We start from the raw sequence: 16,987 nt of genomic DNA, 5'->3' as shown, positions 1-16,987 counted from the left end.
CCCAAACTGTACGCAGTGTTGCTGTGTTTCCTTGCAGAGGTGGGAGCATTGCAGTGGTGGGTGAGGCATGCCCTGTGTGTCATGTGTATGCTGGTTTGTAAATTGCTTCCAAAGGAGAAGCAGGATGGTATGTAACAGTAAAAAAAAAAAATCTTTGGATGGGGACATGTCCCCGTCATCCAACCCAGTGACACATCTGTTCCAGGGAATCGTGGTTTGGTAGTTTCCATGGCGATACAGAATCTTTGAGGGTAGTAGTGTGCACCAAAAGATGGTGAATATTTCAACTGTGGCCCATTTTCCCTTCAGAACTCAGCCTCAGACACATTAATTCTGGCTCTGCTGTCTATCGCCTTGTCTGCATTAGAAAGCTGTCTGGCTTTAGCTAGACCAACCTAGTGCAAGCAGCAGAGCCCCCTTAGTGTGGACACAGTTACATCGATATAAAGGTGCTTTATCCTGAGGTAGCCATTCCCGTAGGGGACGGAGAATAAGCTATATTGCTGGAAAGCAGCTTTGTACCATTATAAGTCTAGTTTTACTAGGGCTTGTCCCAGGATAACTATATCGGTAAAATATCACATCCCTAACCAAAACAGTTATCCTGGTACAACTTTTAAATGCAGACTGGGCCTATGTCCTCTCCAAACTACAAACATCACTATCTTTAAAGATGCCTGTGGCCAAATCATAGTCTATTTGTGCCTGTGTGGAAAGGAAAGGGCGTTGTGTGCGAGGGAAGGTGTCTACACACGGTTCTCTACCCATGCTTATCACAAGTGTCTTCCACCCACACATGCAAGAAAAAAACATATTAGGGCACAGAGCCTCTTTCTGCAACCCCTCAATGAATCCGTGCACCCGTAATCCCATTGCAGTCTATGGGATCACTCATGTGAATAAGAACTACTCACCCTAAAAGCTGAAGACTCAGACCTAAGGGTTGGCCACGTCTGCGTTTCACAATCATAGATTCATCGATTCCAAGGCCAGAAGGGACTATTGTGATCATCTCATCTGACCTGCTGGGCATCACAGGTCAGAGAAAGTCCCTGAAAAAATCTCTACAGGACATCTATTTAAACATTGGTTATTTCGGTAGACTAGCCCTTCATTTTGCTGTTATTTTCCCCCCATGGAGGATCATTATTCCCATTGGGTGGTTAGCATTTATTAGATGGATGCTTTTTAAAACCCTTAAGCGAGTCAAGCGTGACAAAATGCATCTGTTTTTTATACAAGTTGGAAATGCTTTCTAATAATCTAAACGCTGAATAGAATAATGGGCAGTAGGAATCTGGAGTAGTCCCAGAAGGCAAGAGAACCCAAGTGCCGTCTAAAGGAGAAAATAAAAACAAGAGGCCTGAAGCCATGGCTGTGTTTATTTTATTCTTGGCCCGTGGAATCCTTTCACAGGAAAAATTTAAACCAGCAGTAGCTATTTATATAGCCACGCACAGAGTAAACACACATGGATGGGGTTGTCTCCATTCACAACACGGCAGCCATTTTCTTGGGATTCCTGCCACTTCCTGTTTCCATGGAAACGTTGTTTACCCTCTTTTGCTCTTATCGGCCCTCGACGTCTAGACCCGAAAGAATTCTAGTTCGGTGAACTTTGCTGAATAATAAAAGAAACATGAGTTGAGAATCAGACAAAGCTGGCGGAGGCTTCGCCCCTCTCTTCCCCCCCACCCCGCCCGTACTGTATGAAGTCACAGAGTTGTAGTGGAAAGCTCAAAATGCCAGCAATCTTATCTTGACTGGAGAGCCGTGTTTGCTTTAGAACGGGAGCCCCTATGGCTGCTGGGAAACGCACGGCACCAGGCACTTGGTAAACATGTGAATCTGTGGTATGTGTAATACTGTGCAGAGCTTCATGGCTGACAAGTGGTGACAAAGTGGGATTTTTTTGTCATTTTTTATTACGCCTATGCGTGCTTCAGTTTCCCCTGTACTTTGCTTGGCTACCCAGTTGGGGGAGGGAGGGTAGGATTGCATTTGCTACCAGCTAAGAGACACAGGTGTGTATGTGTGTCACCTAGCTGTCTAAGTGGACTGAATGGATCATTAATAATGATTGGCCAAGGCCGACCCATCTCAGTGGAAGATCTAAGAGTGGAAAGTGCGCTCACCAGGACATTGACACCTAGCAAGCAATGACCCCACCTCTGAGCAGGAAAACTGAGCACAGATCCCTGCTCGAGAACAAAGGTGGGGGTATGAGGTGGGAGAATAAGGGTTGGCTTCTGGAAGAGGCTGGGGAATCTCTCACCTGAAAACTGACTGAGGCCTAGTCTTCACTTACCGGCTGGTCCGGAGGCACGCCATCGATGTTCTGGGATCGATTTATCGCGTCTGGTTAAGACGCGATAAATTGATCCCGGATCGATCCCGGAAGTGCTCACAATCGATGCCGGTACTCCAGCTCGCCGAGAGGAGTACGCGGCGTCGACGGGGGGAGACTTCCGGCCGCGTCTGGACCGCGGTAAGTCCGGAGTAAGGTACTTCGAATTCAGCTACGTTATTAACGTAGCTGAATTTGCGTACCTTAGTCCGAAGTCCGGACTAAGTGTAGACCAGCCCTAAGAAAGGAAGTCAGAGAGTGAGACAAAGAGCCTGAAAATGGAGCTCACCACATCTTGACTGGTGAATTGCTCTAGGCTGACCAGAATGGACTACACTTTAATCTTCATTTCTCTCTGCTAACCTAAGGGCTTCCTATGCCATGTTCCAGTTGACTAACAAACCTGACTGTTTTGAAAACACCACTTGATTGTCACTGCAAATACTGGGCGAAGTGCATTAGTCCCTGAAGAGTGCCTAAGTCTCTTCCAGAAGCCTCGCTGGACTTGCTGAGCAGAGCTCACAGTGTGAAGCAGGGGTGCTGAAGCCCAAGAGGTTCAGACTCATGAGGTGGTGATGCTGCATGACCCACCCCAAAGGAAGAGTGAGACCCCTTGGGGGTCTGGCGCAGCAAAGGGGTTCCTCCGAGAGACTGTTCCAAAGTTGGGGGTGTAGCACCGAGCCTGTGAATCCATGACGCAAGTACATGGTTGAGTAGAAGCTCCTCTTGATTTGCTGGCTAAGAGGTTCTTTAAGCTAATTAATCCATCTCTCTCTTTTCCTTTTAACTCTGCTGACAGCAGCTCCCACCTTGAAGAAACTTGATGTCTTAAAGTCTCTGTTTACCTCCTATCATTTTTCAAACATCTATAATCAGAGTCTGGCTGGAGTCAGTAACCCAATCTGCTAGTGTTTTTGAAGGGCACCACTATCTTTGTGCAGACAGTGCACATAGATGTTGACTTGCCACATAGCTTTGTTTTGTTTTTCAACGTAGAAGGCAAATGAAATAGGACGCACTCAATCGCCGGGGGTAATTGCTGCGCCAAGATTATTGATTGTAAATATTATGCCTTGAGATTCTAGGCTGTTAAAGTTAACCAGCATCCTCCCTCTAGAGTTATCCTTGGAATTTGAGCTGCTAAAAAAAGAGCTGAGGATGTTAAGGATGAACGCACAGGCTGCTGCAGGCAGAGCTCATTTTTAACTCCTCAGACCAGGCAGTCTCATTCCTAGAGCCATAAACCGTTTTCAGGTTGGCTTTGTTTGGAGAATCACAGGGGAATCCACAGGGTCCTTCATTGAACTCATGCACATGGGCCTGAGTCAGGTCTCCGATGCAAATACCCCCAGACTGGGATGCCATTTGGGATCTAAGTGGTATGCCTGGCCCCATCTCTGCTGAAAATAAACACTTGGATTGTTCCTGTTAATCTAACTTCTGAACCCGGGGTGCCCACACTTTGCTCAACAGAGTGGCATCACCAGCAATTTGTGCCTGCACCTGATTTGTACAAAGTGGAGGAGATTTCAGCAGCCACACCTTTTCAAATGGAAACAACACCTGCAGAGGCTGGAGATTACAGGTCTAAACTGGTCGGATAAAGATGGAGCATTATGTGATGTGACGATATTGAAGATGAAGGTCGTGCAATGCTATGGGCTGCAGTTGGCTGTATTTTGACTACCTTTGTCCAAAGGAAAGAATTTTCAAACTTTTGAGGCACCTAAATCCATATTTTAGGCACCTTAATAAAAGTAGCCTATATATTTAGGTGCCTAACTTTAAGGCAACCAAGTTTGAACATCTGGAGTGGGGTTTTCTAAAGCATGTAAGTGGTTTAGGAGCACCAGAGCCACTGAAAGTGCTCCTAAGTCAGTGAGCACTTTTGACAGTCCCATCCTTTTTCATAAATCTTTTGAAACAATAGCGGCTTAGCTGCAAGAAACAAAAATGCTCATTGTGTTAGCCCGTGAAACAATCCCTTTCTTAAAGCACAATAATAGCAAGATGTGGGTGATACTTTTTTATTGGAAGAGCTTTTATAGCCTCAGGAAGGGAAAGTAACATGATTCTGCAGTACCTTGCAATAGGCCCTTTATTTCTCTAGCTGGCAGCCAGAGAGAGACTCTTATTGTTTTATGGATGATGGATAAGCCTCTTCTACCCTCTGGACATTTCTTCTCACCTTTCCTGCTCCTCTTTATGAAATGTCTCTCTAATGGTAAATTATCAGGTAGGTTTTTGAAAGCCCCAATGGTGAATACGAAAAATCAACGTCCTGGATGTTTGAACCTTTCTGTTTAGTTTGATAATTAATCTTGAAAGAGAAAATCAAACCAACCAACCAACAAAAAATCCAGAGTCCAGTCCTATGAGAAATCATGAACACCTAACAATATCATCTTCACTTGCTGCAGATTAAATGTCTTGGGTGACAGCAGGTACAAAATGCAATCTCCATAAATCCTGCCAGTTTTCTATTTGCTGTGCCAATCCACAGTCCGTATTTGGCATGGGGAACAGACCAAAGAAAAATATCACCAGGTTTGGTTAGCAAAACATTTTCATCAGTTACAGGACTACCGTGGTTGGAAGTGCCTAAAGACATCAAACTTTTACATACTTTTACCTTGTTTGATTTTTCCGATGTATTCTGTAAATTGTACTGTACCAGTGAAATAAAGCCTGTCATAATGTTCTGCAGATTTTTTTGAATTCCTACATGAGGTTTTGTTAGCAGTTGAGAAAACTTTCCCTTGGTTGTGTTTCAAAATGTTCTTTGATTGACTAAAACCAAAGATGGACATCAAATTTTGGTAAGGGAGATATGTCAAGGCAACAGCCATGTAGACTTTATTACTTCTCTGGGTTTCTCAGCAGCAGCAGAACATCGGGGACTCAGAATACACTTGGTCTCTTTATCCCATGCAGCTATATCACCTCGAGCCATGCTCTTGTTAGCTAGGCGCGTTTGGGCTTGATCTACTTAAACTAATCTATCTAGGTATTTGAAGTGCACTCTAACCATAGTATATGAGCAGCTGGCTTGAGTCAACACCTGCATGGGAGAGTCTACCTAGGAAAGCACAAGGTGGTACAGGAAGATACATTGGTATTGCAGTAGGTGCTGTTAATCTGCTTTGAACCAATGCCCCAGCAGGGTGTTAAGGGCTCACTGTGGAGCTGGAGGTGCTAGATGACACGAGACAGAGAGCCTGTGTTGAAGATCTGATGGCATAGTTTGCAAGTTAGCCTTGGTTAAATCTGAGCTTGGATAATTCTGTTCTGCTGACCTATCCCTCTGCTCCCCACCTCCACCACCCTTTGAGATTCTTCTATGTAGCTCCTGGTATATATTCGGGATTCCTGTGATACCCGTAGATCCAGGGCTTGTTCAATGGGAGTCTCTACTCTGGTTGCATTTGCCCTGATCTAAACCCAGAAGCACCCTTCAATGACTGGACTTATTTACCTCAGAATGTGGAGAACGGCTTGAAGCCCTGCTGAAGCGCCTAGGCATGGCTGCACACTCCTCAGGCCAGCTAGACATAAGAGTACGCTGGGGATGAACCTCTCCAGCCGATGAGAAGGGGCATGGTAAATTCCAAGATGCTGCTGCATATCTCTAAGAGATAAGGACAGGGCCCTTACTGACGTCATGTCAGCAGCCTACAGCTGCTGCAAGCACAGGACGCTGAGAAGGGTGTATTTGTTAGTAGATATTTAGAAATCATTTGGCCGTGTGAGGTGTAGTAAGCTGTCAGCAGCTGGTGGTGACTAATTTTTGAGATCAGTTTATTCCAGAATTGCTTTAATCATTAGAAAATATATTTGATCGTTGTGCAACAATCCTCTGTTTCATTAGATGTGTGGTGGAATTTTTTTTTTTATTTTCCTGTAAATTATGACCCCATGCTAATATTTATAAGTTGTAATACATCGTCCTAAGTAGCGTGGCTCACTGCTGAATGAATAATAAACTTTACAGATGGAAAAGTCTATTTAGTCTATCCCTTGGGGACCAGCACATGATTCTTCCCTAAGGGAGATTCTCCAGTACTTTGTCCAGTCTAGTTTTAATGTGTTCATTTGAACCCAAAGCATGCCCAGTATTGCAGCCCCCACTACTGACACCAGTGTCCTGTTCTTGCGCCAGCACTGCCTTTCTACCAGAAAGTAGCAGATATCCAGGGCCTGGCTGGTCAGCTTCCCAGTGGGGGAGAAATCAGTGACCCAGAATCTTGATATAGTCTATGTGTAACTTGTTTTATTTACATGGATACACCAGCCCTGGAACAGAGATGGTCAAACAGCATATAGGGCAATCCCTTCTTCCAGGAATTTCTGCCTAGTTCCAGTGCCCAGCTCCCAGAGAGCTACTCTGCCTCAACTGACCCCAGTCAGTCCAAAACAGAGAACAAACTCTCCTGCTACTCACACAGCTCCCCCTCCAAGGACCAGTTCTTCTGTACAGAAACTAACAACCACAGAGTATGTCTTCCCAAAACTGAACATTTGCTCATTCCCTATGAAAAATAAGTCGGAAGACTATGTGTAATACTTGGTGATGCCTGGCATAGCAATATGTTCTCTTTATATGGTACCCTATTGTCCCTATGAAGACAGCAAGTAGGCCATGAGGCTCCTGGAAACAGAGGTTTTCCTTTTATAAGGAATCACAGACAACAAAGCCCATATATATTAAAGAACTTTTCTTTTCACTACATCAGCTACTTTAGTTTCTGTTTCTCACCCTCAAAGCCATCCCGAGATAGGAATCAATGTATAATGGACCCTAAAAATCATAGTAAAATTTACCACATTAGGGGTTTGGCTAGGTTACAAGGAATCTGTTCATCTGACATTTGAACCCTTACATCCGGAAGCAGCTGTTCTACCAGTTGAGAAAATGAAAATGTCCATTGGCTGTCACCAAAACCTGCACTTCTGTCCTCCACCTGCTAGGGGGTGAGACCATTGCAGTGTCAGCCTTCCTGTCTCTGTAACCAGTGTCTGTGGGTGCAATACAGACCATGACATATTGGTTACCCTGATGTCCCCAAACCCCAAATTTAGTAGTTTTCATAAAGCCAACTCCTATCCCAGGTGTCTCAGTGAAGCCTTATCAGTTAGCATGGAAATCCTAGCTATTCTTAGTGTCTATTTACCCTAACTAGGATCTGAGTCTGATCTCGCTTACCCTAGGTTTATGGCACAGTCACACATCATGCTTCACTTCTGATGCCTACAGTGAGAATGGGACTGGACCCACGCACAGGCGGAACACCATTGACTTCATTGAACTTCTTACCACTGATTGACACTGATCAGAATCAGGCCCTACACGACAGAGCTGCTTACACAAATCCTTCCTGTTTGTAAATTTCAGGAAACACTGCAACTTGCCATGTTCTCAGGTATATACCTTCTAAATAACAGCCTGAATTCCACTCATGTGGTTTCGTTTTTTACAACAGGCAGAAAACAAATGATAATACTAAGCACTCTGTTTTCTTTAAAGATGTTCATTAACATCCCAGTCCAACTGGCATGGAAGGCAATGGGAATCTTTTCATCACTGGCAATGACAGTGTGGTCGAGTAATTAAGGTAGCAGGTTCAGGACTCCTGGAATCTACTCTTTACTCAGCCTCTGACTCTGTCACCCTGTGCGCCTCAGTTTACCCTTCCATAATAACATTTACCTGCAGCACTAGGGTTCTGTGCAGCATAATTAATTATTGATTGTAAAGTGCTTTTTAAAATCTTCAGCTGAAAGGGGCAACTAGAAGAAACGGATGCGTAAGCTGGCAAGAGATCCCCATAGTAAACCTTTCCGAATGCTAACAGAAAAATTGCATTTTTTTTATTTTTTAAACTTCCTAAATAAAAATCTGTTTTGTTCAGTGCTCTATGAAATGTAGAAAGTCAGAGAATAAATGGCAATAAAGATAGGGTGACCAGATGTCCTGATTTTATAGGGACAGTCCCGATTTTGGGGTCTTTTTCTTATATAGGCTCCTATTACCCCCATCCCCTGTCCCGATTTTTCACAATTGCTGTCTGGTCACTCTAAATAAAGAGCAGTGAGGAGGCAGCCCCTTCTATCAAGTTTACTCTCTTCATATTGAGTGTGGAAAGGCTGAGAATCCACACCCTGGGGGCTGCTATCTTGGTAGAGCGGAGCTGTATTGACAGAACTGAGCGGTTCACCCTAAATAAAAACAGAGCAAAAAAGAAACAGATCTTTCGTGACCTGGATCTTGGAGGGAAACTCTATTAATCCTGCTTCCTTTCTCATGACAATAGGATGGGGTTAAGTGATTTAACTTTAGAAGTGAGTTAAAACGGCTTTCATTTTGTTCTTGTTTTTCTTCTTTTTTTTTTTTAGGATTAAAAACAAAACAAAAAACCCACAAAGTGTTTTTTCTCCCCCTTCTGGCTTAATTCCTCAAGAATGCCGAGGAACGCATTGAACATGGCTGTCCTCAGGCACCTAACTTTAATCACATTGTAAACCTTTTGTAAAGGTACTGTAGAAAGGATAGGCCATATAGGGTGCTAATTAGCTCTGAGTTAAGCTTCTGAGAAATCCAATTGAAATTAATACTGGGGGGAGAGGGGGACACATCCAGGAATGCAGGTAGCAGAATGAGAATGGAGGTGAATGAATAGCCTTTGCTGCTTGTATATCCTCACCACTGTGCTAGCCAGACAGGTACCGGGATAAGGAAAGTTTAATCTGAGACCATAGAAAATTGCATTGTGGCCTGTCTTTAGGGCCACAGCCTGGGTTTTAGCTGCTGCTGTCAGCAGGACTATCTTTCCTTTAGGGAACAGAAGGAGAACCAGAGAATCACCATGCTGGGATATAGAGTCCATCCCGGTAGGGGACTGGATTAGGATCATTCTCCTGGCTTTGCTACTCTCTACACGCCAGAGCAAAAAAACAAAAAAACAAACAAAAAAAAAAACAAACCTGGGGAAGGGAAAAAAAGCTAAATCCAGACAGGAAGAACATGCCAGCCTCATCTGTTTGATTTCTTATGATTCACTTTCCAGTTTGTTATTTCCAGGGAGTACTTTTTGTAGCCGTTTTGGTTGCAGAGATTTTCGATACAATGTTTATTTTACACCCCTCCCTGCTCTGTTCTGACCTGGGAAATATGCCATATGTTATATTTTTTAAAATAATGGCTGCTTTGGGGATCTGACAATTAACACGATGTTTTACAATTCACCAGAGCTGTTTCCGGCCACTTAGCAAGAGGGTTTCTTTTTAGCTGTGTCACAGAGTTGGCTAGTAGCAATAAACAGATAACACCCAGAAAACATCTAGATTTTTATCAGAAAAACATAACAGCAAAAAAGAAAACAAAAGGAATTTTCAAACACAAGGTTCTAGCTCTGAAAACCTCACATTGACTTCTCCACAGGCCCAAGCCCAGATCCTCAAAGGCATATAGGCATCAGAAGTTAGGTGTCTAAATATCGCTGAGGATCTGGACCTAGGCTGGGAATTCAACCTCTTCTAGGAGAGACTTCTTGATGACCATTTGAACTTTCTACTGTGGTTTTATAACACAATGAATCATCCTGTCTCTAACTGAAATATTAGGCCAAATTGTGAGCTGCCTCTGGCCCAATCTGTCAGATAGCTTGTTAATGTTTTTATTGTTGATATGTTATGTCTTGGGTTTTTTCCTTAGTGATGCTTTAAATTAAGTTTTCCCAAATAAATCTGATTTTCAATCACGGAAGTTACTAGTAGTTGACTAAGATAGACATGACCCTGCTCCCAATTCTCTGTCTCTTATTATAAATTAGAATGGATTTGTTTGCTTGAAAAAGGGTCCACCTCATAAAGTATGAGACAGGGACTTTTTGTTCTGTGTTTGTCCAGCACCTAACGCTTCATGCTCCCACGTGCTACAAAAATACAATAATAAACAATTGCACCGATTCCTGTGACACCTCCTTCAATGCATCTGAACACAAAAAATTCTGGGCAACATCTGAAGCAAACAGGTTGCTAGTGTTTGAATGGAATATAGAGCCATGGAAGGAAAAAAGGTTGTGAACCCCTGAAACTGAAGATGACATCGATACCAATTTATTATGAAAAGTTGTCTGTTGAATAGCAACAGAAAGGACTGCAATCTCAGAGATGCTACAGTCCTGGTTTGGTATGGTGCTGGTATGTTCTCTCTCCTTTTTATTTTGTTCAGAAACACGCTAGGACACTTTTTTATCCTCCCACTACTGCAGTGGCTGCATATGTATAGAGACTGCTGAACCGGAGAATTGTCCATAAAGTGCTTAAGAATCTTCCTTTGCTGTCAGTAGCATGTAAACAGGTGCTAACCATCATCTTTATGCTTCCTTAAAGAAATGGGTAAAAATACAGTTAACATTTCATAATGACTCAAGCCAAAAAAACAAACAGCTTGTCAGGAGAGATCATCCTTTGATTGCCACCCTTGTGGACTGAAGTCTGAGTCAGCATCCTACATTCTTGGTTAGCATGCAACACATTATTGGAGTGATGTAGAATGCAGGCATTTATTTCCCCAAGTCTAGGCATGCACAGTTTGGCTAAGAATTGGACCTGCTGTCAGTACAAAGGTTATCTGCCCATTGATCACTGACGGGTGCTAAGTTCCAGCTGCCTCGCTGATTTGTATCTGAACAAAGGTGTTTCTTTAAAAAATAGGTGGATGGTAGGTTAAGCCTGGCCTACACTAGAAAATTAGATCAGTTTAACTACATTGGTCAGGGGTGTGAAAAATCCACACCTTCAGCGGCATAGATGACCTAAATCCCTGTGTAGACAACGGTAAGTTGATAGAAGAATGCTACCACCCAGGGCCAGTGCAAGGATATTTTACACCCTAGGCGAAACTTCCACCTTGCGCTCCCCCCGCCCCACACACATTGGTTCATTGAGGGGCAAATCCCAACGAGCCTTTATAGACCCCAGGGGCCAACCTGCCCAGGGGCTGCTCCCCAGATCAGATTCCCCCCTCCCCGCCCCGTGAACTCCCCTGGAGGGTGCACAGCCCCCCCCCCCACGAACCCTCCCTTCCCCTCCCCTCCCCACCCCGGCGGCCCTCGCCCCAAGTCCACTCACTGGCTTTGCCGGGCTTGGGCCGCTGCAGCAGCTCAGCAGGGAGGAGCCGCCTTCTGGAGGCACCGGAGAGCCACAGCGTCCTGCTTGCAGCGGCGGCGAGCCCCAGCCATGGAGGAGCCGGTGCGGCGCAAGGGGGTAGCAGCCCTGAAAAGGCGGCGGCACTGCTGGCGGGGAGCAGCTGCTCCCCCCGCCCCTCCTGCCCAGGCTGTGGCCCGGCAACCCCCTCCCTGGGGGCTCCTGCAGCCTGCAGCGGATGCATGCAGGCGCCGGACCCCATGCGTCCCCCAGCTGTCCCCTCGCCGAACTTGGGCTCTGCGGCTCCCGGGAATGTGAGCTGTCACCGCCGCTGCGCCTCCTGGAGCAGGCTCAGGGCCCCGTGCCCCGGCGATGGTTCACATGCCTGGAAGCCGCAGAACCTTAGCGCGGCAAGGGGGTAGCCGGGAGGTGCACAGGGGCCGCTGCCCACATGCATCCACTGCAGACTTCAGGAGCCCCCAGGGGAGCGCTGGGCCACAGCCTGGGCAGGAGGGGTGGAGGGTGCGGCTGCTCCCTGCTAGCGGTGCCGCCGCCTTTGCAGGCCTGCTGCCCCCCTGCGCCGCGCCAGCACCTCCATGGCCGTGACTCGCCGCCACCGCAAGCCGATGCTCTGGCTCTCCAGTGCCTCTGGAAGGCGGCTCCTCCTTGCCGAGCCACGGCACCGCTTTTTGGTGCCCCCAACCACTTGGCGCCCTAGGGCCTAGGCGACCGCCTAGTTCGCCTAATGGTTGCACCGCCCTGCTACCACCTTTCGGGGAGATGGATTACCTATGCAGTTGGGAGAATCCCTCTCTTTGGTGTAGGTAGTGTCTCTACACTGAAGCACTAGAGTGGTGTAGCTCTGCTGTTGTAGCTTTTTAAATATAGACAAGCCCTCAACTCCTTATGTTATTTCCATTTGTATTTTATGTGTTACAACCCAAGCTCTCAAAGTTGAGCTTGTTTCATTTAGGGTTGGGCTACTTAAAACGCTACAATGGCACAGCTGCTCGGCTGCAGTGCTTCAGTGAAGATGCTACCAATGCCAATGGGAGTGGTTCTCCTGTTGGCATAGGTAACCCGCCTCCCGGAGAGGCAGTAGCTAGGTCGACGGGAGAATTCTTCCACTGACCTCGCACCGTCTATGCAGGGACTTCGGTTGGCTTACCTACACCACTCAAGGGTTTTTACACCCCTGAGCACCGCAGTTATGCTAACCTAATTTTCTGCTGTAGGTCAGCATAACTGTGTCGCTTAAGGGCGTGAAAAATCCTGAGCAACAAAGTTAAACGGACCAAACCTCTGGTGCAGACACAACTCGGTCAACAGGAGAATTCTCCCGTTGACCTAGCAACTGCCTCTCAGGGAGGTGGATTACCCAGGCCAACAGGAGAACCTCTCCCATTGGTGTAGGTAGTGTCTTCATTGAAGTGCCACAGCAGTGCAACTGCAGCATTTTAAAACCCTTAGACTTTCGCTTGTGAGTCTTTGTAAATCATGGTGATAGGACATCATTCTGGAGACTCAAGTCTTCTGTTCATCCATGGGACTAGAGGAAGAATCCCACCCTATCCTCAGCCAATTCCCCCTGACCTGGAGAGATCACCTCCAGCAAGAAGAGAGGACTCCAGCCTCCAAGACCTATTCAATCCTTGACTCCTCTGCTGACTCTAACAAGGGTGGCAATTGTGGTGATGTGTTTATGATCTGGCCATCTGCTACTGGGAGCTGGACTGAGATTAGCAATTTGTTTCACATAAGGCATCAAAGCCTGCTGTAGCCCAATCTACAGATTGTGTATTCAATATATTGATTAATTAAGAATTCCCAGTTATCACTTGAAGGGTTGACAGGTTCTTGTCCCAAGATCAGGCCCAATATTATTAACATTACTGTTCAGTGGGAAACCCTGTTGTGCACAGTTGCAACACTCACACTTCAGGAATCCTTCTGCATTTGTAAACAGTTTATTGATACGTTGGCAAAGTCACAAACACTCTAACTCATCAAGGTAGAAAGAGATAATACAGAATGTCCATCTTCACATCTATATGCTCACACCATCCCTTGCAGAACCTGAAATGTTAGTTATCTTCCCCATCACCATCACCTTCATCATTATCACCACTGGCCATCATCCTGGCACCTCCCAAGGGCTACATCTCTCTCTCCTCCTGCACACTGGCTGGGATACAATTTTTATAATATGTGACGCTATTGCCACTAAGCCTATTCCGTTGGGGTTTCTCCCCTCTTCCTTATTTGTATTTTCTCAACCTACTAATGTTGTGATGCCCTTCTCCTATAGGTTAGTATATTAATTATCTCAATTTATCAATTCGTTGCCAGGGCACTCTTATGGTGAGACACCTGCGGATGTTCCTATTCTAAAATATACAAAAGCTGGTGTTAGCTCATGTTCCTGTGGCTGGCTGGTGTCTTCATGGACAAACTTCCCCCTAAATCACTCTATTCCCAGTTCCTCAAAATTTAGGGGTGACCATTAGGCCATTTATCTGTGCCAAAGTTCATAGGCCTCAAGCCTTATACTAACTGCTGAAGCCAATGTCATACAGGATTCAGGCCTGTAGGTTCTTTGGGTTACTGCTAAATAAACTAAATGCTAAAGCTAGCTCAATAGGGTACACTGCACGGGAGTCAAATTGGTGATTTGGACTGAATGGGACTGTAAATCATTAATGATCCCATGACCCATCCAGTCCCACTCTCTTTTCGTTTAGGGCAGGCCTTAATTGAAGTGCACTGTGGTGCTATAATATCTGAGGAACTATGGGAGTAATATGAATATAAACAACTCTTCTGTTGAAAATGTGACTGGGTAAAACTTCGGTGGGATGCGTTTCCATTTTCACTGGAAATCCTCAGTGAAGTCTATTCTCAAGGAAACCTCTTCCATCCTGGTTACCAGACAATTTGTGCAATGCTTGTGTGTCAAAGGAGACACCTGAAATAATCCATAAAGAAACTTGTAGACTGAGTGGGCTCCCCTACAATCCGCTTAGCTCCTGTGGCCCAGAGACAGTAGCGTAGGCAGTGGACTAGGATTCTGACCTGGGTTCTATTCCAGCAGTGTTGTGGACCTGCTGTATAACCTTGGGCAAGTCTTTTTAGCTCTCTGTGTCTCTGATTTCACTCCCACTCTTTGTCTTGTCTGTTTAGATCGAAAACTTTTCCAGATAGGGACTGACTTATCCTGTGTTTGTATAGTGTCCTGTACAATAAAGCCCTGATCTTGGTCAGAGACTCTAGGTGCGACTTTAATACAAATAGCCTGTTACAATAACATTAGATTGCCAAACTATCTAGTACTGTGGAACCTCAGTTACTTGAAGTTCTCAGGGAACACTAAACCTCCAGAGATTTGGATACCTGGGGAAGTCATCTTTATGTATGTAAATCTATGCATCTAAGAAGACGTTTGCAGCTTCAGATGACAGTTTGAGCTGGGTGGTGATTAGACTAGCAAGATTCTGCTGTATATGCGGCAAGGAAGTCAAACTTCCTTGTTTAGATGAAAAAAAGTATCCCAAAAGCATAGCCTTCATTCTGATCTCAACCCAGCTGACATCAGTGGAGTTACTCCTGATTTACACCGGTGTGAGATCTGAATGAGGCTCACTGTATTCATTTCAAGGCTTTGGGACTCCCTGGGGGCAGGAAGTTTAGTTATATAACTCCCCTTCATTTACAAGAGTACAGCTTTTACATTGAAATTTATCATGTTCTCCATCACCATGGCCTCTGGGAACATCACACTTGAACCCAAGCTGCAGATGACATACCACATAGTTGTTGGTACCGACATTAGCTACAATTGTATTATTAACGTGTTTCTATTACAAGTTGACTTCTTCCAGTCATACTTGATTAACCCGCCTTAATAAAAAAAAAAAAGACTTTAGAATCTACACCTTTAAAGTTGACAACCTTTATAAGATATTTTTGCCTTTCTTTCCCTGACGTATCTTCCTTTTCTTTTGCCACTAGTTAGTGAAACGAACTAACTTTATATTTGTGCTGTTTTGCCAGAGCATAAAAGCCATCTTCTTACTAATCACAGGATTGGTCTCCTCTTCCCATGAAGCCATATCACATTTTCCATCATGCAAATGAAATGTGTAAAATAGTTTTCTTTTAATCTGTTCTACTGGTAAATTAATCCAGCATTACAAACTCAGCAATAGAGTTAGATGATCTGTATATAATAGGTTTAGTCAATTGAATCAGTAAAGCCTTGCCTGTTCTCCATATAAAAGGCTATAGAAATCTATGAAATCCACTTGCATATGTTTCCATAAAGTAGACCATGCTGCAACTTCCTGTTGTTCCTTTTTGAAAACCAAAAATTATTATATGAGGCAATTGACATTTAATTTCATGACCTTGATGTTTTTGCTGCATGACTGTCAAGGCTATGAAGAATAATAAGGGTTTGGGGACAAAGCAGGAGATAGTTAAATGTTGTAATGCAATCATTCAATGTGTAATTCCAAAGATTATGTCTAATGCTTTGCAATTTAACAAGTTGTCGATATTGAATGTCATTGCATATGATCAGAATTTCACAAATATTTTGTGTGATCTTTTGTGGTTAAATCTGGACAGAATCCAAGTTCAGCCCAACCCATTTTTGTTGTGTAGTACTGTCTTTCCAACTTTGGTTTGTTTTAAATGCTATCTGGTAAATTTTCATAAAATGGTCAAAAGGGATGTATAAAGCAGAACCCATCTTCTTAGCATGGGGGTTGTGAATAGGTGGAAGAGGGTTGTGACCACCCTGCTTTTGCCACATTGCTACATGGAGGGAGGTACCAGAGAGGCGGAAGGGGAATTTGGGGGATGGGTTGAGACCCACAGAAGCGGAATATGAGAAGCAGCAGAAGCGGTTGCTGGGTGATTGCATATGCAATGCACCATTGCAATTGGCCTAGTCCACTCATGGTTGGGATTAGATCGACTACTCCAGATGCCAAGCTGGAAGCCCCCCCTTGTGAAACACCTTGGGAGCCATAAAACTCCCTTCTCCCCTTCCAGCATCAGTGCCTTGACTGGCTCCACCCTTCTATGGGCCTTGATGCTGCCTCCATCCAGACTACTCTGCGGTGTGGCCAGGGTGTCCTGTGAGTCGATGTTATTACCTGCACTGCCACCAAGCCAAGGGAGCCCTGTGGAGGGGGAAATGGGCCTGCAAGCTAAGAGCCTCCAAACACCTCCTGGTCACAGGCCCACGCCAGGCAGAGGGGCATCCCCTGTGGAGAGTCATGTGAGGTGGGGGGCACAGGGACTATGTCAGGCAGGGCTCTGGCAGTAGCACTGGAACAATTTTTATAGTGGGGATCCTGAAAACCATCAAACAAAAGCCACTTCAAGCCAAACCTCCAGCACCTTTGGGAGAGCAGAAGGGGCCCTGTGGAGAGCCCTGTGCAGGCATGGGCTGGGCCAGGCAGGCTCTGGGAGGGCGGGGGGGGGGGG

Source organism: Trachemys scripta, chromosome 21 (genome assembly GCF_013100865.1).
Source record: "Trachemys scripta elegans isolate TJP31775 chromosome 21, CAS_Tse_1.0, whole genome shotgun sequence".
Taxonomy (NCBI): domain Eukaryota; kingdom Metazoa; phylum Chordata; order Testudines; family Emydidae; genus Trachemys; species Trachemys scripta.
The sequence above is the reverse complement of the archived record's forward strand: the minus strand, read 5'-3'. Positions refer to the sequence as shown.